This window comes from Sarcophilus harrisii, chromosome 2 (genome assembly GCF_902635505.1).
Source record: "Sarcophilus harrisii chromosome 2, mSarHar1.11, whole genome shotgun sequence".
NCBI classification, from domain to species: domain Eukaryota; kingdom Metazoa; phylum Chordata; class Mammalia; order Dasyuromorphia; family Dasyuridae; genus Sarcophilus; species Sarcophilus harrisii.
The window spans coordinates 546,999,354-547,025,641 of record NC_045427.1 but is presented as its reverse complement, the minus strand read 5'-3'; the positions used below and the strand labels follow the sequence as shown (position 1 = coordinate 547,025,641).

The 26,288-nt window shown below is 36.3% G+C and overlaps 1 long non-coding RNA gene across 2 annotated transcripts in view; it reads right to left on the bottom strand.

Moving 5' to 3' along the window:
* LOC116421864 overlaps positions 1–26,288 on the bottom strand; it is a 59,903-nt gene that overhangs the window by 9,566 nt on the left and 24,049 nt on the right. The window contains exon 2 of one of the 2 annotated variants that reach the window (XR_004232448.1): positions 5,438–5,535. The exons of the other annotated variant lie outside the window; for it this stretch is intronic. This is a non-coding gene — a long non-coding RNA (uncharacterized LOC116421864). The remainder of the gene's footprint in view (positions 1–5,437; positions 5,536–26,288) is intronic. 2 annotated transcript variants of the gene reach the window in all.

Here is a 26,288-nt window from a genome sequence, read left to right as displayed (position 1 = left end):
TTTTGTACCATGGATTTCTTTGACAATTTATGCAAATAGATATTTGTATGTATGTATATACAACATATATATGTATACACATACATATATGCATATATATACATACTCTTACAAAATAAACCCATTACATTGAAATACAATTATAAAAATGTTTTTTTTTTTTAAAGATCAAAGACCTCAAGGAAAGATCTCTTGTTCTAGGCTTAGAATATTATCCTGAGATTATACTTGGTTGGATTGACCCTTAACCAAGGGTCCTTAGAGAATCAACAGCCTTCTTCAAACCTGAACAATTCACATACATCTTAGGGTACCAGTGAAGGACATCCTATGTCCTTTCTGCTTTGTGGCTACTTGGTACCAGGCCCCTCTAGTTCCAAGAAGTCCCTTAAGTATATATGATTCCAGGGGCAGCTAGAGGGTGCAGTGGATAGAGCACCCTGAAGTCAGGAGAATCTGAGTTCAAATCTAGCCTCATACACTTAACATTCTAGCTGTGTGACCCTGGGCAAGTCACTTAACCCCAATTGCCTCCGCAAAAATAAATAAACAAACAAACAAATAAATAAATAAAAGAAGCATATGTGATTCCTCTATCACTTTCCCACTATCTGCTCTAGTTCCTATAGTTCATGTTTGTTCCATGAAGTCTTCAGTGCTCCTATGATGCTTCTAATTCTTGCCATCTCTGGGATCTCATCTGTTTATTCATTTATAAATGAAGATGTTTGGCTAAATAATCTCTAAAAGCTTTTCCAGTTCTAAATCCTATGATTTAATAGAGCTGTAATTTCATGTAATATTCTCTTTGTTGTTTATATATATTACACACATATGTATACATACATATATTTATATGTGTGCACACATATGTATGTATATATATATGTGTATGTGTATAAATGCCCATTTTATTTGGTTTTGGAGTTTTTTTTAATATTCTGGGTTTGTGGTTGCACAATCTTGAACAATCTACTGTCCTGGTTAGCCTTGGTCTGAGAAGAAAAGGCAATGGGGATGAATTTGCAGTGGTTCAGCCATATTCCCACCCATTTTTACCTGGTAGCTCTTGTGACCATTTCTACAACTAGATATACAGTGTATGGCTTTAAAGTGGAATAGTAGTAACAGATAGTGTTGATACCCTTGACTTCATTGACACCATCTCTGAATAACTGGTAGCATAGCTGATTGTAGATTACTCCTTAGGAGAACTAAAGTTTGTATATCAGATAATTCATTCTATAAAATCTGTTGACTGAAACTATATTCCCTATCTGGTCCTCAGCTGCAAAAAATGTTGGTTCTATGGAACCAACATCACTTAGCAATTTCATTGCACTGCATTCAATAAGGTAGTTCCCTCTCCTACTGTCCCACTCCCATATATACTTGAACATGTATAGTATCGTAAGGATGGATGCATAGCTCACTCCTCACAGCATGGTGAAGATTATATCTCATTGCTTGTGAAATTACTCATAGCCTGTTAGAACTGGAAAGTTATTTCAGAACCACCAATTTTATTTTACAATAAGAAAGCAAAATATCAGAGAGGTTAAGTTACCTGCTAAAGTCCTAAGCTGATTTTGCCTTCTGGCTAAATCAGAGCTCAAACCTAAGTTTTTGATTCTGTCAACAAATATTAATGGAAAAATAAAAGAATAACCTATAGACTGTGAGTATTCTATCTCAGACTCTACATGGCTATAATATTGGACTGCTTAAGGAGGATGATAGGGATTTGGAACCAGTTAAATTTTTTAATTAAAATGTTTTTAAATTAAATTTTAAATTAAATTTAAAATAATTATCATTCTTCTTTCTTTTATTCACCCCTCACCACCCCATAAAAAGATATCTTGATTTTCTCATTGATTTTATCTATTTGGAAGTTCTTAACAGAGTAAAAATTGTAGATTACTAAAACGATAAGAAATTTCAATAAGCTGAGCCAAGAATTAGGAGAGCTGGGTTTAAATCCCAACTTTGTCATCAAAAACTTGAATGACCTTCGATATGTCACTTGCTTAACAACAATTTCCTCAATTGAAAAAATGAGGGACCAGCTATTCTCCAACTGATAAATGGCCATAGGAAATGAACAATTTTCAGGTAAAAAAAATTAAAGCTATTTTTAGTCATATGAGAAAATGCTCTAAATTACTATTGGTTAGAGAAATGCAAATTAAGACAACTCTGAGGTACACAAATTACCTCTCAGATTGGCTAAGGTTACAGGAAAAGATAATGATAAATGTTGAAGGGGATATGGGAAAACTGGAACACTATTACTTTGTTGGTGGAGTTGTGAACTGATTCAACTATTTCCATGCAATTTGGAACTATGTTCAAAGGGCTATCAAACTGTGCATACCCTTTGATCCAACAGTGTCTCTACTGGGCTTACATACCAAAGAGATCTTAAAGGAAGGAAAAGGACTCATGTGCAAAAATATTTGTAGCAGCCCTTTTTGTAGTGGCAAGGAACTGGAAATTGAATGGATGTCCATCAATTGGAGAATGGCTGAATAAATTATGGTATATGAATGTTATGGAATATTATTGTTCTATAAGAAACAATCAGCAGGATGATTTCAGAAAGGCTTGAAGAGATTTACATGAACTGATGCTAAGTGAAATGAGCAGAACCAGGAGATCATTATACATGACAACATCAATATTATATGATTCTCAATTCTGATGGACATGACTCTTTCCACAATGAGATGACTGATGCCAGTTCCAGTGATCTTGTGATGAAGAGAGTCATCTACACCCAGAGAGAGGACTGTTGGGACTGAATGTGGATCACAACATAATGTTTTTTCCCTTTTTTGTTGTTGTTGCTTGGTTTTTTTTTCTTTCTCATTTTTTTTCCCTTTTTGATCTGATTTTTTTTGTGTGTAGCATTATAAATGTGGAGATATGTATAGAAGAATGATACATGTTTAACATATATTGGATTACATGCTGTCTAGGGGAGAGGGTGAGAGAAGGGAGGAAAAAAATTGGAACACAAGGTTTTGTAAGGGTGAATGTTGAACACTATCTTTGCATATATTTTGAAAATAATAAACTATTATTTTTTTAAATGAAGGAGTTGGATTGGTTAATCTCTAAAATTCTAGATCTTTGGTTTTTTAACTGTCAGATTTAGAAAAGAGTAGATCACCTGACTAGGGATTAGTGAACCTGGGGTCCATGAACTTGCTTATAAAAACATTTTGATAACTGTATTTCATTAATTTATCTTTGAATTACCTTCTTCCTGAAATTTTTTGGTAATCTTAGACTCTTTCCCATTTATTGTTCCCTATTGCTCACTTTCTGATTCTCTTGTCTATGGCTGTAGGTTCCTTGGAGACTGGCTCCCATGTTGGGCAATTTGGTGCAGCCTTGTCCCTGCCCCAAGTGACTTCTGAGTGGTCAGGACTGGGTCTGGGTTGATGCTCTTTCCCTCAGATTTAGTGGAGTGTTGCACAGTTCATCTTTCCTCAATACAGAGTCCTGTCCCATTCCTGATGACTGCATTTCCTTTCTTTCCTCAGAGAAGGGACTCATGGGTTTTATTACATTATCAAAAGAGTACATGGCATAAAAAAGATTAAGAACATGATCTAGTTCAATTAATGCACACTTCAGTTGGAAAAAAAAAAAACAAGTCAACAGAGGGCAAGTATCTTATCTTTAAGGTAACAGAGTTGCTAAAGGCAGTGCCAGGATTAGATCTCAAGACTCCTAACTCTTAAAATCCAATGTGTTTTCATAGTATCATTCTGCTTCTCCAAAGAAGTTATAATGCTACAACTATTCAATTATTTGGTGGGCCTGGGAATAGAACACAGGAATCCCCACTCTCAGCCCATTGCCCTATGCTGTTGTTCAAGTCAAAGATAAGCTGGTATTTAAAAGAAATGATGAAAATGAAGGATTCGTAGAAATAAGCTAAGACTTGAATGAAGCGATGAGAAAGAACTAATACTAAAAAGGAATAAAACACTGATCATATAAAATAGCTAACAGTAGTTCCTGATTGTCAAAATAAAGAATTATTTCTTCTTTCTGTTTACCAATACTATTTGAGGGACAATGCATTTTGTAGGGGAAAGATTTCAGAAGTGTTTATTATATCAAAACAAAATCTATTGATTTTTTAAAAATTATAAACTTCCAAATTCTTTATTAAATGGATGGTTCTTTAAGAATAGGATGAGGAAAAGATACTGGGGAAATACAGGCAATGTAAAAACAAAAGATTTATTTTTAAAATAAACTGTCAGGGCAAAAAGATAGGTTCCATGTAAATTAGAATATTTATAACTTCCTTTTTTGTAGTAACAAAGGAGTGGGAACAAAGTGGATGCCCATTGGTTGGGAAAAGGCAAAACAAGTTTTGGTACATAGATGCTATGGCATATAATTGCATAATCAATATTATGAATTAAAAGAAATGTGAGAAGATTATATGAATAGATATATCATGAAGCAAGCAGAACCAGTAAAATTATGTACACAATGACTATAGCAATGTAAATAGAAATAATAAAAGAAAGAAACCAAAACTATATTTTTTAAATGACTATCCTTAATCCTGAAGAAAAGTTTTTTGCAGTGGTGTGAGAAAATGGATATAAACTGTTGCATATACTACCAGATAGTTGAAATATTGATTAGTTATACTAAAGTATTTTTCTTTTTTTAAAATCACTTATTATAAAAATAGGTGGCTAAGTGGAAACAGGGACAGATTTTTCAGAGATGAATGTTATATAAAAATATATCAATAAAAATAATTTTTAAATTTTTTAAAAGAGTAAACTGACACTGCATTTCAGAGTTCTTCCTCAACCAGACTCTCACAGTGGAGTTTCTCTTTGATATCAATCTAGTATAGATAGATTTTTGCAGCCTGATAGGAGATATGAGATGGAGTTAGAGGAAGTGAGGAAAGCAAAAGACTAGAAAAAAGACCTGTTGCTTATCTTTTTCTCTGTAAGACACAGGAACTCCTCTGACTACTTCCTTCTTACTCTCTTTTTCACCTATCTAACAAGGGCATTTCTAGGACTTGGTCAGACATATAGAAAAGGAAAAAGAAAAAGGAAATGGCCTAGAAATTCCTTCCTTCACTCAGATCTCTGTGTTAAAAATAACGGGTGTTGTTAAAATGAAGCCTAATGAGGCCTCCTTCCTGGCTTTAATTGTTACCATGGCGATGACCTCTGTCAGCCATCTTTAATTAACTCAGAATAGATCTCACCAAATGAGTTCCTCCAGTAAATTGCTCACCAGCCCTTGTAGTCACGCAGCTCCCTCCTGTTAGTCCCTTCCTTTTCTTCTGTGTTCACTGGTGGTTATGTTTACAGGTGGATGGACACTAGTATTCATCCTTCCCCTTCCAATATTCATCTCCCTTCTTTCTACAGATACTTACCTGTCCTTCCCTTTCTCTGGATTGTTTAGAAGAATGTAAGACAAGAATCTTGGTCAAGTGTCTTGCTAATCAAATTAGACTTCAGGTGTGATAAGGGTCTGGGTAGGAAAAGAGAGAGAATTGGAGTTCAACTTCATAGATGGTAAGTCTGACCACATTCTTGAAAGGGTTCAAAGCCTGATTCTGTAAGAAATATGGTAGTTTTTTAAGTCTGGGTATTTATTTCAATTACGGTAAAGTTCTGACTTCTATAATGGGCATTACTTATGCTTTGACGAGAAAAGGAGAAAAAAGAAGACAGTGACCACCTGTATGGTGAAATACTAAGTAGTTCAGTTATATACTGGTGACCATTTCTGATTGATTGAAAGTGTGCTGTCATTTTTCATTTCCAACAAACTAATGTCTGGTTAATAGGAAGCTAGATATATAGCTAATGTGACATAAAAAGTGATGGAAGTAAGAAGGCTATTCTGACTGAGAAGAGATGGAGGGGAAGAGGTTATTGGGAATGGTCATAAAATCAGTTTCATGGCACTATTTAGAGAATAATTGACAACTAGGAGACCAAGGGCCTGGAATCACATCTGACCCCATTGGGAAAAAAGATTCAGAAGATTACAGAGGTAATTTTTGCTCATAAGAATTTCCTATAGATGATAGGATGAGTATATGAATTGTCCATCAATATGAAATCATATACCAGTTTCTATGAGGATACAAGAAACCATAAACCTGATTGTGAATGATTCCCCTGTGTATGATTTCTTAGCTTAACTAGTGGAGTCAGTATGGCTTTGAATTCAGATGGCCTGAGTTCAAATCACATTTCTGACTCTTATTCCCTATATGACCTTGGTCACAATTCTTAGTTTTCTTGGCCCTTGATTTCTACATCTATAAAATGAAAGCAATGGAGTAAAAATGGTAGGATAGCAGACAAAGGATAGTTGACCTCCCCAGAATAACTTTCGGACAAACGTCTAGAAAACAGCCTGAGTACTGATTGGGAACTTCAGGGGAAAAATCAGAAAGAGTCATATTTCTAACCAGACCCATATATGGAGACACAGAGGTATTTGGATATTAAAAATGGTTCTTGCCAGCAGTGTGATGGTTCTTGCCAGCAGTGTGACATAGAGTTTTCAAGTGCATAGGGACTAAAAGAGAACAATGTACTATGTAGCAAAGCATGACCTAGCAAAACCGAGTATAATCCTACAAGGGCAAAAAATAAATCTTTAATGTAATAAAGGACTTTTAAGTATTCCTGATGAAAAGACCAGAGCTGAATCAAACCTTTGAAAGTCAAAGAGTCAAGAGAAACATAAACAGGTACACATGAACAAGCAATCTTAAGGGACTAAATTCAAACAAATAATTTAGATTTTATTATGAGAAAATGATGATATACATATCCTTTCAGAGCTCTCTCTTTTTAAGGGATTCTAGAAAGTCTTTGATTAGACAAAGAGTCTAGGAATGAGAAGTGGTAAGAGAGGGTAAAATGAATACCATGGGTAGGAGGAGAAAAAGTTTCTCAAGTAATTGCAGTATACAAATAGAGACTATATAAATAAGGAGAAAAAGAAAAGAGTGACTAATACTTGAACCTTAGTCTCATCCTAACTAATAAAAGGACAAAAATATGTGCACATATATACCTTTGGAGATGAAAATATATTTCAGCAGGCAACCAGGACAAAAATAGAAGAATAGAAAAGATAACAACAAGAAGGTTAGGTCAAGGAAGGAATTAATCTTAAGCAAAACAAACCCTAACTAATGAAGGTAAACTTAAAATAGGGGCTTGAAAGAGACATTTTAAAATGATAAAAACTTGTTACAGAATTCCAGGTGGTAGAAAAGGAAGAGAGGTAAGAAAACAGAAACAAATTAAACCAAATTGAGAGCACTAGTGCTAGACTTACTCCCTCTCTAGTTATCTACCTGGTGCAGTGGAAGGAGTAATAATCTTGGGGTCAAGAAGCCCTGTTGAAGTTACTCGCACCCTGTCTCAGGCACTTTCTACCTACCTGGGAAAGTCACACCTCTGTCTGACTCAGTTTTCTTATTTATAAAATAGGGATAATAACAGTACCTATCTCTCAAGGTTGTTGTGAGAATAAAGTGAAATAATATTTATAAAGTGTTTTGTAAACCTTAAAGCCCTATATAAATGCGATGATTATTATTATTATTATTATTTTCTTTCACTGTCTTCTCTTTTATAAAGAAGGGGCAAAAAGCAAAAAAAAAAAAAAAAAAAAAAAGGAAATATACAGGAGAAGAGGCCATCCTCTTATAGATACACAATTAACAATTATAGCTATGAATGTGAATGGGATAAATTCACTCATATAATGGAAGAAGAGAACAGAATGGATTAGAAAGTAGAATTCATGATATATTGTTTATAAGAACACATTTGAAATAGAAAGATGCACAAAGAGTTAAAATAAGGGAGTGGAAAAATTTAAGCTTCAGCTGAAGTAAAAAAAAAGTCAGGGATAATTTGATCTAAGATAAAACAATAGCAAAAATAAACTTAATTAAAAGAGCAAAACAGGGAAACTTCAATTTGCTGAAAAGTACTAAATATAATTAATTAATATGAATATCAGGCATATATGAACTAAATAACATAATAGTTAAATATTTAAATAGAAAAGTTAAATGAATTGTAGGTAGAAATAAAACAATAGTAGTGGAGGACTTCAATTTAACCTCCTCTCAGACTTAGATAAACTAACCAAAAAATAAAATAAAAAGAAAGTAAAGGATAGGAATAGAATTTGAGAAAAATTATATATGATAAGTTTCTGAAGATAATGTTATATATGATAAGCTTCTAATGGAAGTATAATGGATTATATATATTCCTTGACTGTGCATGTCACTTTTACAAAAATTGACCATGTATTAGAACATAAAAATTTGACAGATGCAGAAACAGATACATAAAAACAGAAATATTAAATGCATATTTAATGGAACACAATGCAATAAAATTACATTCAATCAACAGTAAAAACAGAAGTAATTAAAAATTAGAGATCAAATAATTTTAATCCAAAAGAATAGGTTTATCAAAGAACAAAACATAAAATGATCATTTCATTAAAGATAATGCTGACAATAAAACAACATACAAAAATTGAGGGGATGAAGCCAAAGAAGTACTTAGAGGGAAATCTATATCCCCAAACACTTTTATCAATTTAAAAAAAATCAGATCAGCAAATTGATTATACAATTAAAAAAAAATTCTCCAAACAATCAAAAATTCAAAACTCTCGATTAAACACTAAAATTCTAAGAGATTAAAAAAAGTAGAAAGCAAAAAACAAAACAAAACAAAAACACACATTGAATTTGTAAAAAAAATTAGGAACTTGTTTAAAAATAATAAAGTAGATAAACCATTAACTAATTTGATTTTTTCAAAAAGAAAGCCAATTATCTAAGATAACAATTAAAAGAGGCAAATTCACAATCAATGAAGAGAAATCAAAGACATTATCAGGACCTGTTTTACCCTGTATGTATCAACCAAACTGACAATCTAAATGAAAGGAATACATATTTGCAAATATATATATAATGTTGAGATTAACAGAATAAGAAATCTCATAAAAAGAAATTGAATAAGCTATAAATAAATTCCTAATAAAAAACCAGAATAATTTTATCAAACATTCAAAGAACAATTAATTTTAACATTACATAAATTCTTTGAAAAACAGGAAGATAAGGGATCCTATCAAATTATTTCTATCATACACATATAGTTTTGATATTTAAAATAGGCAGGGTAAAAATGGAAAAGGAAATCTACTGACCAATATTCTTAATAAATATAAATGCAAAAAAGTTATATTTTAGCAATGAGGCTAAAACAACATATCACAAAAATTATATGCTATTACCAAGTTGAACTTATATTATGAATGTAGGGTTGACTCAATATTACAAAAACTATAAACATAATTGACAATATTAATAAAAATAACATAATTCCATCAACATAGAAAAGGCTTTTGACAGGATAAAATACTCATTCCTGATTTTTTAAGTAATAAAAAGCACACTCAATCTTTCCTTAATATGATAAGAGATTTTAGTGTAAAAATAAGAGTCAGCATTACTCATAATAGGAATAAACTAGAAGCCTTTTCAACAAGAACAGGGGCAAAGCAAGGATGTCCATTATCACTATCATTATTCAATATAGTGACAGAAATGCTAATTATAGCAACCATATAAGAAAAAAAATAATTTAGGGGATAGTTATGGACAAAGAGGAAACAAAATCATCAGATTTAGAGAATCTTAGAAACTCAACTAAAAAACTAAATAAAGCAATTAACTAGATAGAAAAAGTGTAAAATACTTGGGAGTTTACCTGCCAACACATACACAAACTATATGACCACAATTACAAAATACAAATACAGATCTTAATAACTGGAGAGACATTGATTATTCATGAATAGATTGAACCAATATAATTAAAATGACAATACTATCTTTAGATAATTCACTTATCCATTGCCATAATAATTAAATTAACAAAACTTTACTTTCTAGAACTGTGAAAAAATAATAATCAATTTGGAGGAACAAAAAGTTGAGAATTTCAAGGGAAATAAGAAAAGTGGGAATGAAGGGGTCTTAACAGTGCAAGTTTCAAACTACTATGTTATAAAGTAGTAATCATCAAAACAATTGAATACTAGTTAAGAAATAGAGAGACTGATTGATGGGACAGATTAGGTACACAAGGCATGGAAGCAAACAAGCATAGTTTTTGATAAATCTAAACATCCCAAGTATTAGAGTATTATTTATTCAATAAAATATGTTGGGAAAACGGGAAAGCAGCCTAGTTAAAAACAATCATTGTAGACTAACATTTCAAACCATGATCCAAGATGAGCTTCAAATGGATATATGGCTTAGAGATAAGAGATGATTTCATAAACAAATTAGGGGATGAAGAAAGAAATTACTTGTCATATTTATAGATATGGAGTTCATGATAAGACAAGAGATCAAGAGAAACACAAAAATTAAAGGAATAACTTTGAATATACAAATAAAACCAATGTAGATAAATTAGAAGAAAACAAGTAAATGGGAAAAAAACTTTTCAGTAAGTCTCTCTGACAAAAATCTCATTTCTAAGCTATGTAGGGAATTGTTTCAAATTTATCTGAATAAGAGACATTCCTTAATTGACAATCCTGCTTTTGGTTTTCAGAAGAAAGAATACAAGCTATAAATAACTGTATGAAAAATGCTTTTGATCACTATTGATTAGAGAAATGCAAATTAAAACTGTTTTGGGGAATCTACATTTCACTCATCAAATTTTTAAAGTTTACACCCCTTACCAAAAAAGGGAGAATCACAAATTTGGAGGGCTATTGGAAAATAAGCAGAACTGTGGGTATGAGATGGTGTTGTCATTCTGGAAAGTAATTTGAAAATATGCCCCCAAAGTAATTAAATTATGACCCAAAGATCTGAAAGATTCTTTAATCCAAAGATGCCACTAGTAGCTCTATACCCCAAAGAAATCAAAGAATGGGAAAAAATACATGGATAAAAACAATTAAAGAAACTCTGTAGAGATAAAGAAACAAAGGGGATTCCCATCAATTACTGAAATGTACAAGTTATGGTACATTAATATGATGGCTTTCTATTATGCTATAAGAATATGCCCAAAATTTAACAATGATAATGAAAGGCAGGAATAGTCAATTCAAGTACATTTCAAGTACAAAAAAGTAGATGCAACACTGTGTGTGAGGAATTGCAAGTAGATCAATATGTCAAGATTGTTAAGAGATGGGGAGGAATGTATAAGAAGACTGAAAAGATAAGAAGGGACCAGTTTGTGAAGACATTTAAAACAGGAGAGTTTATATTTGACCCTCTAGGTAATAAAGAGGGAGAGGGAGAAGGGGGAGGGAGGGAGGGAGGAAGGAAGGAAGGAAGGAAGAGACAGAAAAAGAGGAGGGAGGGGGAGAGAGAGACAGAGAGAGACAGAGAGATAGAAAGAGGGAGGGAGAGGAAGAGAAAGAAGAGATATAACATGGTCAAACCCAACTAGGATGATGAAGGGCCTTGGAGGATTTATGACATATGAAGATTGGTTGAAGAAGTTGAGCATGTTTTAGCCTGAAGAAAAAAAGCTCCAAGGGGACACGATAGACTTCTCCGGTAATTTGAAGGACTTTCATGTGGGGAAGGGATTTTAAACTCAGAGGACGAAACCAGGAATAATAGGTGAAAGTCACAAAGAGGTAGATTTTGGTTCAATGTCAGAAAAACACTTTCTAACAATTTGAACTGTACAAAAATGGAATGATTTTTCTCAAGGGGTGATGGCTTCCTCTTCCTTGGAGATCTTAACAAAAAGACTGGATGACTGCTGTTATAGAAAAGGGTTTTTTTTTTTTTGGTATACATATTGGACTAGATAGCTGCTGAGATTCTAGCTCTCACATTCTGTGATTCTATGATCTATGCTTTAAGAATATCGTTTTGGCAGCTGTATGAAGAATGGATTGCAATTGAAAGAGACTTAGGGAATTCAGGGAATCTAGAAAGCTATTGCAATAATTCAGACAAGAGGTGACAACAATTTGAACTAGGTTGCTATGAATGTGAAGAAAAAAAGGATGCATATAAAAGATGTTGTGGTGATAAAGAATTGTCATTAGATTGGATTTGTGAGGTAAATGAGGAATCAAGGATGACACCAAGGTTGCAAATCTTTGTGATTGGAAAAATAGTGGTGCCTTAAAGAGTAATAGGAAAATTCTAAATAGAGGTGGGGGTTTTTGTTGGGGGGAGGGATGATTTCATGAAAATAAAGATATCAACATTACTTATGACTTAAGAAATGTATAAACTGGTTACATAATTTTTTTTTATTCGAGAAAACAAATGGACAGCAAAAATGCTGTATTGGAATCCCTAATATGTTAAATGAATAGAAAGGTCATCATTGAATTGGATAGGTCCTCTATGGACAATTTAGGGACATGCATGGGCAGAATTTCTCATCATGAGAAAGCATTTAAGGATTCTAATCTATATCACTGGAGGGAGTAACCAAATCAAGAAAATGATAAATCCACCCTTTGGAATAAAATATATAGAAGGAATAAAAAGGAAGGTAGAGGTATAAGTGCTGCATAAGAAGTTTGGATGATGAGAGAACTTTAGATATTTCCAGGCTAGTGGATATACTAGGCTAATGACCATAATATGAAGAGTAGTAGACATCACACCTGCCATAATTTATATTATTATTAAGAATTTTAGTCTGGTAATAAGGTGTCACAAAACTTTGAAACAAAATTTCCCCAAGGAAAAGAAAGGAATAGGATAAGACTGAAAGAAAAAATGGGAATGTGCCAGTTTGAGAACACAAAGAAAGGTCAGTCTTCTTGATATAGGCAATAAAGAAAAAACCTTTAAAGTTTTAAAAAATATGGTATATACACAGTCTCATTTGATAAATTACCATCTTGGCTTTGGTATTATTCCTATTATTATTGGATTTGTGATCACTTTAGTGTGGGTACTCCTTCCAATAGTGTACACTAATATCTATACATACTTTCTCATTCTGGCTTCTTAATTATGTTCTTTCACAAATCTTCCACTGGGGCTCCACCCAAACATTCTGCAGCTCTTTGAATAGATCTCCTAACATTGAATAATGGAGAGAAGTTTGTGGATAGTGAAATAACACTCATAAAAGAACAGAAAGAAATGGACATCAATGAAACCTTTTAAAACTTAAAAGAGGGGAGAAAAGGAAGTTTAGAAATAGAACCAGATACATACAAGGAAGATAGCTTGGATGAAAAAGGGAGGCAGTGGAGGTCTGAGTGGGGGTGGGAAAAGATCAGGAAGTAGTCTGCAGTTCTGAAACTACTAAAATGATTTACATCACTCTTTGTGTTCAAATCATCACTGGTAATATCCTGCAAATTAATTATGTCTACTGCACATTTTCCTATTGTTCTGTAGACCACAACAATCAATAATAAGTGCTTACATTTATTTGTACACCACATAATATTCCTACGAGGGATGTAATAATGTTATTATTCTCACTCTGCAGATGAGGAAATTGAAGCTAGGAAAAGCTAAGTGATTTGCTCAGTGCTACACATTTATTAGATTGGGATTCAAATCCAGATCTTCTGACTCCAAGACAATCTTCTTTTCACTAGGACACTGAAATTAGAACACCAATTGAACCCAACCTAGAGATTAGAATAAACTTTGAGAACTGGCTAGGGCCAGTTAAAATAGCTCACTCAAAACAAAAAAAAAATCTAAAATACACTAATATTAATAAAGAGTTTATATTTAGATTATAGAGAAAACTGCTATGAGGACAGTATTTCTTTATGACAGGAATAAGAGAATATGAATGGTAGGAGAAAGAGTGGCCTAGAAACAATGAAATAAATTTGGGTGCCAGAAAAGGAACCTTCTTTTTTCCTTCAAAGATTAGAAGTGACAGAGGAGAGGGACCATGAAATGGCAAATGACATGATTGCAGGGCAAGTGCATTCTATAACCAATAAGAAAAAATTGTGTCCTAATAGGATATGAGTTGTCTCTAGAATTATGAAGGGGCAAATTGGAATTATCTTGGCTATGAATCAGAGATGAAAAAAGTGTGTCAAAAATAGTTACATAATTATGGGATAAACCAAGTTAGGATGGGAAACACATCCATCAAGTCATGAAATGCCCTTTGCTCTTTCCATTTTCATTCCTGTTATTATAGGGATAAATATCATGTTTTAATAGGGAAACAATGTGTTTAAGTGGGTGGGGGGGAAGGTAAGGAAAAGCATTGGGCTTAGTGTTAGCACTTACCTGGAATATATTAGGCACTTAATAAATATTATGTTGTTGTTTTTAATCCTGAGTCCAGAGTCTGGGACCCATCTTCACACAAATTATTTCATCTATTTGAGTTCAAGTTTCTTCATCTATAAAATAAAGAAACTGGACTAAATCATATCTAGGGTTCTTTTTGACTTTATTGTTGCCACCTACATAGCATATAGCTCCCCACAAACAATAGCAAATAATTGCTTATATGTCCATGAGGAAGGCAGAACATTGTTAGAAATAGGCAAATTCCATAGCCTTGGTTCAGCTGGGATTGGCTGATCTGGTAGAGGTAGTAAGAAAGATTTCCTTTTTCTTTTTTTCCGTTTTTTTATTATAACTTTTTATTGACAGTACATATGCATGGGTAATTTTTTTTACAACATTATCCCTTGCACTCACTTCTGTTCTGACTTTTCCCTTCCCTTCCTCCACTCCCTCCCCTAGATGGTAAGCAGTCTTATACATGTTAAATATGTTATAGTATATCCTAGATACAATATATGTATGCATTGTTGCACAGGAATAATTGGATCCAGAAGGTAAAAATAACCTGGGAAGAAAAACAAAAATGCCAACAGTTTACACTCATTCCCCAGTATTCCTTCTCTGGGTGTAGCTGATTTTGTCCATCATTGATCAATTGGAACTGAATTGGATCTTCTCTTTGTAGAAGATATCCACTTCCATCAGAATACATCCTCATACAGTATTGTTGTTAAAGTATATAATGATCACCTGGATCTGCTCATTTCACTCAGCATCAGTTCACTTAAGTCTTTCCAAGCCTCTCTGTATTCATCCTGCTGGTCATTTCTTACACAACAATAATATTCCATAACATTCATATACCACAATTTACCCAACCATTCTCCAATTGATGGGCATCCATTCAATTTCCAGTTTCTAGCCACTACAAAAAGGGCTGCCACAAACATTTTGGCACATGCGGGTCCCTTTCCCTTCTTTAGTATTTCTTTGGGGTATAAGCCCAGTGGTAGCACTGCTGCGTCAAAGGGTATGCACAGTTGGATAACTTTTGGGCATAATTCCAGATTGCTCTCCAGAATGGTTAGATTCATTCACAACTCCATCAACAATGCATCAGTGTCCCAGTTTTCCCGCATCCCCTCAAAATTCATCATTATTTTTCCCAAGATTTCCTTTTTCAAGGACCATGGGAAAGAAGTCAGATCATTGGCCTGAAACAGAGAGATCTTGGAATGGAGGCTGAACTCTGTTGGCTTGAATTCTATCAATGCGATGAAGTCCTTGTTTCAGCATTTATTCCCTTCCCAGAGAGGCCAGGACTTGGGCTCAGATCCTAAGAATTCCATTGACTTGAGAAATGGTTCCCTTTTCTATCTAAAGGGATAAATATAACTCCCTCATTCTGGGGTCTTCGTGATGTTCTGAACAGTCCTGGGTGGATAATCATAAAAAATGATAGTGCTGTGGTGAAAATGATTGAAAAAGTGAAAAAATATACAGTATAACTATTCTATGCTAATTATTTAGTCCCCAGTGATTAGAGTGAATCTATTCTTCCTTGGAGACAGACCTTGAATTTCTTTTAAACTTCCGTCATAGATATAAAAATGGATTTTATTTTATTTTTTGCTCAGAATAGTGGTAGTTGTGATAATTGTTGGTTATGGTGATGGTAGAGGGGATAGCGCTACTAGCTCCCGTCTCCCTAGGAAGGATGCTGGAGATGTTTCTCTTTGAGAACTAGGTCTTGGCGGAAAATAGAGAACAGACGAAGGAGCTGGGAAGACACAAGACTTCTGCCCAGAAAGTCTCTCCGAAGTAGCTCCCACTTCTCGGGACCCCTCCCACCACAGCCCTATCTTCACAAAAGGAGCGTCACGACTCCCTTTCCCCCCGGAGCTGGTGGGAGGGAAGGAGGGGCTTTCCCGCGACCGCCGCCAGGATTCCACACGCAGCGGAAATCGGCTAAGCAATTTCTCATTTGCCAGCTGACGGGCGTCTCTCATTCACATGTCACTACCCAGAATGCCCTTATGGCTGGCTCCTAGCGCGATGCTGAGAGGGTGAGGAAGCGTCTGGAATGGTCTACCAGAGGCCGTGGGAAGGAAAGACTTAGGCTAAGACTACTCCGGAGGAAATAAAACTGCGCTGAATCCAAATGACTTAGAAATGAATTAACCTCCCCACTCACGCCTCCGCCCCCCATTCTCCTCACCCTCACTCGCCAATTATTCTGCAGAGTTTAACCTTGGTGGACTGTTAGGCTCTGGCGCTTTTCACACGTTAGATGAGTTGTGCAGACCACAAAGACAAACCCAAGACTCTAGGGGCCTTGGTATGAATTGTTGAACAAATAAATGTTGGCTCCACTCCAAATTGTTGTAGGGCTAGGCTGTCTGCTTCTCCCCTCATTGTAGGACAGAGAAACATTACGCCCAACGAGGAAGGGAGAGGAGGAAGGGTAGGCTTTAGGCTTTCTGGAATGGGAGGCACCAATTTTACTGAGAAATGGAGAATCCTCTCCACTGTTTCTCTGGCGTTTTTTGTTGACCAGATAGAAAAGGTAGAAACCTCTAAGATTTTTGAATTTTCCCAACTTCAAATAATGAAACACCTTTCCTAGTTTCCCAGAATTGATACTGCTATCATCTGCTAAGTCTGTAAGGAGAAAGGGAGGAATATCCAGCCAAAGTGTGAGATGGGTTCTATATTTAAGTGGACAAGGGTCAAGAGTATTTAATTTCTGTTCTGAGAAACAATTAGCTTTCTTCTACACAAAATTGGGTTTTCTTCCATCGAAATATGCAGCTATTTACATTTATAGAACATTTTTGTACACTCCAGTGGCTGTGAATGCGCCCAAGCTGACCACTGGACTAACTCCTCTACTATTATGAGAGAAAATCTCTCAGAAATCCCTGCCTGAACTAATAATTTTGGATCTTTCCACTAACTCAGCAGCCTAAGTTTAGGGAGAGGTTGTGAGAAGAAGAATTTAAAACTCCAAACAGGGTTACAAGAATATTTTTAGAGTCCTTAAATTAGAAGGCACCTCAAGGAGTCACTCAATGTTTTACCATTATTCAGTTGAATTCTAACTCAGATTTAGAAGATCTGGGTAGATGAATCAATGGTTTTTAAGCCGAGGGTTTTGTTGTGAATTTTAAATATCCCAGCAAAGTATCTCCTAAAAAGCATTTTCACTTTCCCTTCTTATATATCCCACCTTACAAAGATTGTTTTTCTTTCTCCAAACAATTTCATAAACTTTTCTCCTAGGAAAGATTAAATATCAAATCCGTTAGATGTAGCTCATCTAGGATAGAGACAATCTCTTCTAACTTCTAACTACCTAACTTCTTATCTAACCTAACCTTATGTAATCACAATTTTCAGCCCCGTGAGAAGCACTATTTCCCAAAGAAGGGATAACTTGACATTCCAAGTTCCTTTTGAGAGACTTGGAATGAAGGGTCTTTCACCTCTAAATATATGATCCTGTGTGAATAGATTTGGACTTGACCTCTAGGAGCTGTGGCATTTCAACGAGTTTCAGCACCGGGCTTTGGACAGCGCCCTTGTCTCTGCCTCTTAGCGGGATCTCAACTGGGCTGTTTTCTTCCCTGAAGAGCATAAAAATGTAGAAAGAAAGCATGAAACAGAAGCGGATTCTTAGTATCTGTGTGGCCTTGGAAAAGTCACTTCTCTGAGCGACATCAGTAAAACGAAGGATTTGGAATGCGAATATTATTTAGAACGAGGGTTCTTGTCAATTGAAACTTATGGATCCCTTTCAAGAACAGTTTTTTTTTCTTCTTTAAGTGCGTAAGATAAAAAAAAAATGTGTAAGACATAGAACGACAAAAACCCTAAAACTTAGTGGAAAAGATGCCATTTCCGCAGTTTCTCTCTGCAATCATTTCACTCTTGGGGGTCCAGGAGTCTCAAGTTAAGAACCCCTAGTTTAGAAGGATCCTTCCAACTCCTGGGTTTTCTGCCTACAAAGTGATCAATTTACTTGGTCCTCCAAGAACGGTGTTTCCAAGAGTGAGTCGCTAACTTTCTCTAAGTATTTATTCCGGGTTGTAAGAGAATTTAAAACCAAACCAGTAGTGGCAAAGTTCTTTCTGGAAAGGTTCTTTCAAAAGTTTCATATTTATGAGTAAGTTCAGTCCTAGTCTCTGAGGCTATTGTGTCTAGAATAAATCTACCGTGGCAAAGTAAAACTAAGAAACGAGCAATTATTTGTTAAATTTTACCGCAAATCTGAGTTATTCAGGACCACCCCTCCCCCAGCTTATCCGCACACTTTGTTCCATTTGCCCTCTAGACACTATCTCTGATCGGATTTGATAGACAAAAATTCGACTAAACAGGGATTCCTTTTCCTTGAGTCTGGCCAAAGAGTGCGGGGTGATACGTGAATTCCAAAAATCTCAGAGGGAAAGGACTTCAGGTTTGATATTGCATTGAGAGGTGAAGTGAAGCAAACAGGACTAGCTTCTAAGTCAGGTTTTTGGAATCAACTACTAGGAGAAGGAAATGGAGAATGGGAGTCAGTTGTATTTTTCTTTTTTTGTTTCCATATGCTGAAATAATCACAAACCAATTCCTATGTCCAAACCAGTTTCATTACATGAAAAAAAAAAAAAAAGGAAAAATGGGCTCTTGAGTAAAGGATACTTCATAAAGAAGATATTTTAATCTTGCTTGACTCCTGAGTCAGATTAAAAGCCAGGTATGTTGCTACAAATAGACTATTGCTTCTCGATTGGGCCGGGGTTCCTTTGTGGTCACTGGTTTTGACTTTTTGCCCTCTCCTAAAGTCGAAGTCCTTTCCTAAAAGAGATTGTAAAATAGGATGGTTTTTAGGATCCCATCAACTTTTTTTTTTTCCCCTATCCAGCTATCCTATCCTCCCCAGTGTATCTTCAGGCCTTTCCTTTCCTGAGAAGAATAAAGAGATTAATTTCCTTTTTTTTTTCCCAGAGCCCCACCCTCTCTCCAGGCTGAAGCGCCTCAAGTGGTCTAACAGAGAGAGAAAGGAAAGGATGCTTTTTCAATAAATTTAAAACTTCCTTGTGTTCGGTCAATAAGATTTATGCCTGCAATGGGCACGGGGCTTAATTAGAATACAAAGAAAAGCAAGACAATTTTTGATTTGAAGGAGAGAAGAGAACGATTTAGAGATGGGTTTGGATTCTAGTATTGACCTCCCCACTGAAATATTGTATGGCCTCAAGCAAGTCCTTTAATCTCTGAATGCCCCCATCTCCTCTTTTGAAAGGAAATCTTTTACTTCTACCTGTCAGTAACTCCTTGATTCCTTAATGTTAATACTTCCCAGTTAGATCATCTCCAATTTATTCTGTATGTTTCTTGTCGTACATAATTATTTGTACATTGTCTCTTTCATCATTAGATTTTGAGTTTCTTGAGGGCAGGAACGTTTTTCCCCTTTCTATCTTGGTCACTTAGTATAGTGCCTAGCATTTAGTAGACGGTAATAAATGAAATGTCTATTGACGTGGAGATTACCAGTCCCTCACCCTTAACACCCGGAGACAAATTTTTAATATGCAAGAAATGACCAATAAAGGAAAGATGGATAAAGTTCTTTTGAATGAGGCTGGATGGGGTGTGGCAAAAGGAAAGAAATGAAGATTATTCCTTTTTCAAAGCGTCCTTCCTTCTTGTAGTTACTTCTCTTAGCTCCTGCGGGTTACTGGGTAAACAAAAGCCAAAGACCCAGAGACCCGACGAGAAGCCAGAGATCATAGACCCAGTATTGCTTCTGGCCAGAATGTCTAGAATCGCTTGGGGCTCCAAGTCTCATTGCGGTGAAAAGACGGTGATTGGCTTCACTGTAACTTTTTCTCTATGATAGGGCTCATTGCAGAGGGGGAAATGACTCAGATCAAGGCCTCTGGTCCGACAGTCGAAACTGGGATATGGTCCTACAGCACTTGACGCTTCCTGAAAGAAACACAAGCTTGCCCAAGCAAGACCCAGTCACTCCCGAACACTGCGTCTTTGCCAGTCTTAAGGGTAGGGAGGCCATTCCTTCTCCTGTCCTGACCCGGAGCATACAAGAATCCTTTTTGCGAAAGCAGAAAGTACCGCCTGTGAACCAAACGCATCCGCGCCGGCTCTAAGCTGAGACCCAATCCTTGTGCTGAAAAAGATGTATGTGTATAGTTGGAGCAAGTGATGGGAAGTGGGCTTGGGGAGACAAGAACCTTCAAGCTTAGGAAGCTCGGAACATAAGTGAGGCGTTATGGCAAAGGAATGGAGACTAATTTCCCGAAGCAACTTAGAATAATTCTGGCAAGAGCAAAGACAAAACTCATTCTTTTCAATTATCAAAGTCATTTTTGAACCAAAGCAGATTTTATTTTAAATTTCCAGCTAATTTTGGTGGCGAACATCCAAACACTATAGGAGAAAACAACACAATTGACTTTTCCAGGCGCCTGAGCGCTATGAATTGGAGAGCCCAGGTCCCCTACTGCAGTTAGCCCATGAACCTCGGCCAACTCCAATTTCGTCCTTTCCTTTCTCATCCTGTCCTCTCTTTCCAGCTCGTATTCCCTTCCCACCCGTCACGGGGGAAAAGCGGATGATTCCCGTGGCAATTTGACGTTAGACTTCTGGTTTCTGCTATCTGGGTTTGTCCACAAGTTCCCAAAGACTTTCTGGGTCCCTTAATTTGATTGGTCCCTTGTTCCTTAGGCCTCATTAGTACAGAAAGCAACAGAACCATTATATGCAAGCTGTATCCTCTCCACTAAAAACGAAGCCTCTTTAGCCGGGTTGGAGAATTAACTTGGACCCTAGTACATTGGGGCTCTGTGTTAGCTGGACTGGAGAAAATGGCGTAGAAGTGAGGACCCAAACACTATATTAATGTCTGGATAATTGTGAAGCTGAGGCGAAGTCACAAGAATATCACTTAAATGATATTTTATTGTCATTGATAATAAGAATGATGTAATAACTTAAATACAGCTACATCCTAGCATGCTATTTATTGTAACCACTATCCAGCTCCGAATCAGTTATAAAATGCTATATTTTCCCTCTCACTCGTAAGGATTTGAGAAGCCATATTAAGAGGGAAGATTTCACCCAACGCTACGCGAATGAGCATGTGGCTCCGGAGAATTCATCAATGCTACTAGTTGCTTTGAAAGCATCGGCTCCAGAGCTGGATAAGCTAGGTTAGGGGGTAGGGATGGACAAAAGGAGCTTGCGCTCTACCTTATCCCTCCTCTACTCAAAGATTTTTGTCCTTCAGAGTCCCGAAAGCTAGCTCTTCTCCTTCCAGCTGTAAATGAAATGCACTGTGGTCAACTGGAACAAGAGAATTCAGAAGCAAGCTTTTCTGCCCGACTTTTAACCGCGTATCGGCGGCTGTCGATCTATCTTTCCCTTGAGATCTGGTAGAAATGGGAATTTCCAGCGATTCTCAGAAAGCCAAGGAAATGACAAACATTTATCCTCGGTCTATTTTATCTTATGATTAGAATCTATCTCAATGCCATCGATATGTGTCTGTCTTTGGGTTTCAGCTGGATTGTATTTTATAATCTAATTTTCTTTAGTGCAAAATCGAACTTTTTTGTTGCAAGTTCTGATCTGATCAAGTTTTTCCCTCTCCATCCCCACCCCCCCAATTCTACGAACAGTGACTGTCAGGGGAATACGGAATCTTAGAGGCAGAACCGGGAGGAAGAAGAAAGAATCCTGTTGTTGGTTTAATTACTGCATTGAATCAGTCCTGTGTATACCTGGCCAAACTCGCTGCTTTGCTTTCTGCCATATGGACCCAGCTTCTGAAAGAAGGACTGGAGACAACTAGGAAAAACCCTAAAAGAGAATAAAGATAAAGATTGGGCCTATGACTTCACTCCTATTAAACATTTCCTCGAGAGGAAGTTCTAGAATTCTTGCAATTGCCTCCCAATTGGTCTCCCTGCCTCGTTTCTCCCCCCTCCAGTCCATATTGCTACCAATGATTTTCCTTAAATGAAGATCTGACTATATAATCCCCCTAATTAATAAATTTCTGTGAATTCTTATTGTCTCCGGATCAAATAAAAATTCCTCTGATTAGCTTTTAAATCCCTTCACATCTTACCCCAATTTCTCTCTATAGCCTCTCACCTCTCCCCACCTCCCCCATACTTTCCGATACAGTTAAACTGGCCTTTCTGTTGTTCACAAAAGACTATTTGCAGGCTTTTGCCCTAGCAGTCTTCCGTGCAATGTATTCCCTCCTTAACTTCACCTCATAGAATTTCCTGACAAAGTGCAGCTAAGGTATACCTAAAGCCTTTCTGGGTGCTAATGCTCTCCTCAAACTATTTTGTATTTATTCTCTTTATTCTGTCTAAACACACACACATCCATATATATGTATATATGTGTATGTCTGTATCTATATGTGTATATTTGGGATACAAGTGTATGTACATATGTGTCTCAAACATTCATATATATGTGTGTGTGTGTGTGTGTGTGTGTGTGTCCCAAATTAGAATATGAGCTTCTTGCCAGTAAGGATTGCTTAATTCAGTTTATTTTTAGCCCCAGTATCTGGCACAGAGTAGGTGTTTAATAAACACTTATTGATTGAAACTTCCTCAACCAATTCAGGTCAGCATCTAATCGGTCGATTACATTCTTAAAGAGTTGCGTAGAGCATGGAAAGATTAAGGTCACATACATAGCCAGTATGTGTCCCAGTCGGGACTTATTTTTCGAGGAACCCTGTATCCATGAATCAATCCCTCCCTCACTTCACTCAGTCAAGGAAATTAAAGAGTTCCATTAGAGAAGAGACCTAAGATAAATCAGAGACTTATTTCTTACCCTTTTTTTTCTTTCGCACCCCAAAACCTTGCATAAGGCTGCGCGTCTAGCTTAATCAATTCTAGTTTTAAGTTGAAGGGGATGGGAAGTGGGGCTGAGATCAGAGTCTTCTTCGGAATTCAGACCCCTGTAGCGTGCCTACATTACCATGCTGAGCGAGGTATTGATCTCTAAAGTCCAATCTTCATGTTTTACAGATGAGAAATCTGCAGCCCAGGAAGTGAAGAGGTTACGTTTCTGCTTAGCCGCAGAGACTGAACAAGAACCAGAAACCATTCAGAACGAAAGACGTGTCGCCTACCAAATCTTCAGGGGTTTGTGATTCCACTAATTCCCCTCCTTGAAGGCAATTAAGACACACCCGAAATGAAATACTTCCACAAGTCAAGGTTTACAATGGGATGGAGGACAGGAAGATAAGTGAATATATTTCCAAACTTTTGAGTTTTCATGCAAAAAAACTGACTTCTTAGATCTTGGCCAGAATTCCGAGGTCGTAAGCTGGAAATTTCAGTAAAGGGCTCATCAAATGAGGCTAATAATTTTGCTTCCTGGGCTCCTGGGCTACTTGATCCTGGGGTGGGGTTTCACAACGTGTTGTTTTCCTAATCTGCATTGCCTTGGCTAGTACATCTGTGGGGTAAAATGGGGAGGGTGATGTAGATTTGGAGATAACTTTAGTTTGAAACTCTTGAAAGGAGGAAAATGAATTCAAATTCTAACCTATGGCCACAGCTAGAACATTTTCTGGGCCTGCCCCGCCCAATTCGGCACAACCTTCTCTGCTGAAAATGTGCTGTCTGGTGCTTCCCGGGAGAGCTTCCCCTTAATGGGCTGCTTTTTCTCTCTATTCAGTGACTTTTCCCCTAGAAATTTACAAGACTTTCATAGAATTATAGCTGAAAAGATCAAAAGAATTTTTGACGGATCTTCTAATCCAATCCCCTCATTAAACAGATTAGGACACTGGGGTCCAGAAGAGGGCTGGTAACTCGACCGTGGTCATTTGCTATCTAATTTCTGAATATCCTTTTGGGACTGTATTTCGTGATCCAGGGAAGTCGTCATCTCCCGGTATTCTTGCACCACCACCTCAATATTTCTACTTCTAAAGCCAGGAGACTATCATTTTTTTTTTTTTTTTTTTTTTTTTGCCTTTAACCCCTGAGATAGTTTGATGAAGCCTATGCACTGCTCAGAATAATGTTTTTAAATGCATAAAATAAAATACAAAGGATTGTAAAAGGTAACAAACGTTGATGAAAATAAAATTACATTTTTCTCATACAAATTCGCTGCCCCCTGAAATCCAGAACTCCTCTTTTAGAGTCAGCAGGTTATCCCACATTATTTCTTCTTTCCCTCTTCTCTGATTTCGCTTTCTTTTTGTCCTTCCTATTTTCTTCCCTCCATCTCCCCCTTTCGACACCCTAGCTCTACTTTTCCCTTCAAAAGCAGCTGGGTTGGCTAGAGAGGGGGGGAAAAGACTAAACTCCTTTTAATATTCTTCTGATTCTGGTATTTTTAAAAAAAGAAACATGGTGCTGCGTTTTAATTAACCTAAAGAAGAGTTGTTTGTAGCTTGGATATTTAAAATAAAATCTATTTTAAAACCAAATATTCTCAAATTAGCTCCTCTTCTCAGCTGCTGAAACTCTATCCGGAGCTAGTTGGTCTCTCTATAGTTGCAAAGCTGAGAATAGGTTTGAAGAAAGCAAAATTTTGATATCAAATGCTAAGTTTTGGAGATAAGGAATAGACACCACCCCACCCCACCCCCGCCCCAATATGGGCAGACAGAACCTTCCTATGAATGCCTAATGGTCTTGGCATCTGCATTGAGATATAGAAAGTGTAGCATATCCTCCATGTTCTGTTTTTATGGATTCATTACATCAATCTCTCAAAAAGCCTGTAATGCAAAGTAAAACATCTCAGTGCCTTAAGACAGGGTCTCCACCATGAGTTTTCATGGGAAGAAAAAGACTCATCATCTGATGGCCAATCATCTGTTTTTGAACCTCGTATAGTCAAATCTCTTCCAGTTTGACCAGGTCTTTTATAATTTGTGCCTTCCTGAATCCAGGGGTTACCTCCACTACACAATGAGGTTAGAGAAGTAGAGTAAATCATAATTATAACATAACTATGTTTGTAATCAGTTGACACAATACAGAATAAATAATAATTAAGATTTCTCCATTTTTCCTGGACTATTAATGATTTCTTATGTCACTCCCCCTTCTAAATGTCTCCAATTATGTCACCTTTCCAATCCTGCAGAATGTGTAACCAAACTAGAAAACTCAGAGTTTTGAAAACTATGAAAATGGATAGAGAACATATCTCACAGGACAGAAGAAATTACTTCCACTTGAGGATGTCAGGTTTGCAGTTAAGTTATCTGAGCCCATTCTGGACTTTAATGTTTCCCTTACTTATAAAATGTTTGGGATTAGGGAGTTGAAGTGGGAAATTTTACACTGGACCTCCAGATTCATCCCCACTTCATCCCAAACTATGTTACTGAGGTGTCTCTTGCTCCCTCTGGTGGCAATATATTCAATATTACAGAATTAGATCATGTAATCTCAGAAAAACAAAATGAGTCCTTTTCATCTCCAACTGTCACTCTTCCCAAGAATTAAATGGTTAAACTAGAGAACAATTTCTTCATTTCAACATGTTCAAAAGAAAGGACTTTAATCAAGTCCCAATTAGTAAGAAGACAGGATGGTCCAGCTACCAGGCTGAAAGTCTTTGTTCTCCATAAATTTTCTAAATGAACAGAATATTGGACAAAAAAAGGAAAATCAGAAGGCACAAGAAACTTCTCTAGAGTTTCTTTGAAAGTCCTGGAGATGCTTATCAAGAAATGTCCTAGGGACTCTGGGAGCTTTACTAAAACTAGAAAGAGGAAGCTTTGGAGACATCGATCTTCTGTTCAGGTAGCTAAGTGACTGCAGTGCCTACCCATCTGAATATTTACTTCAATAGTTTTGTGATTTCTTCAATGTGGGTGATCCCTACATTGTTGTATATTGCAACC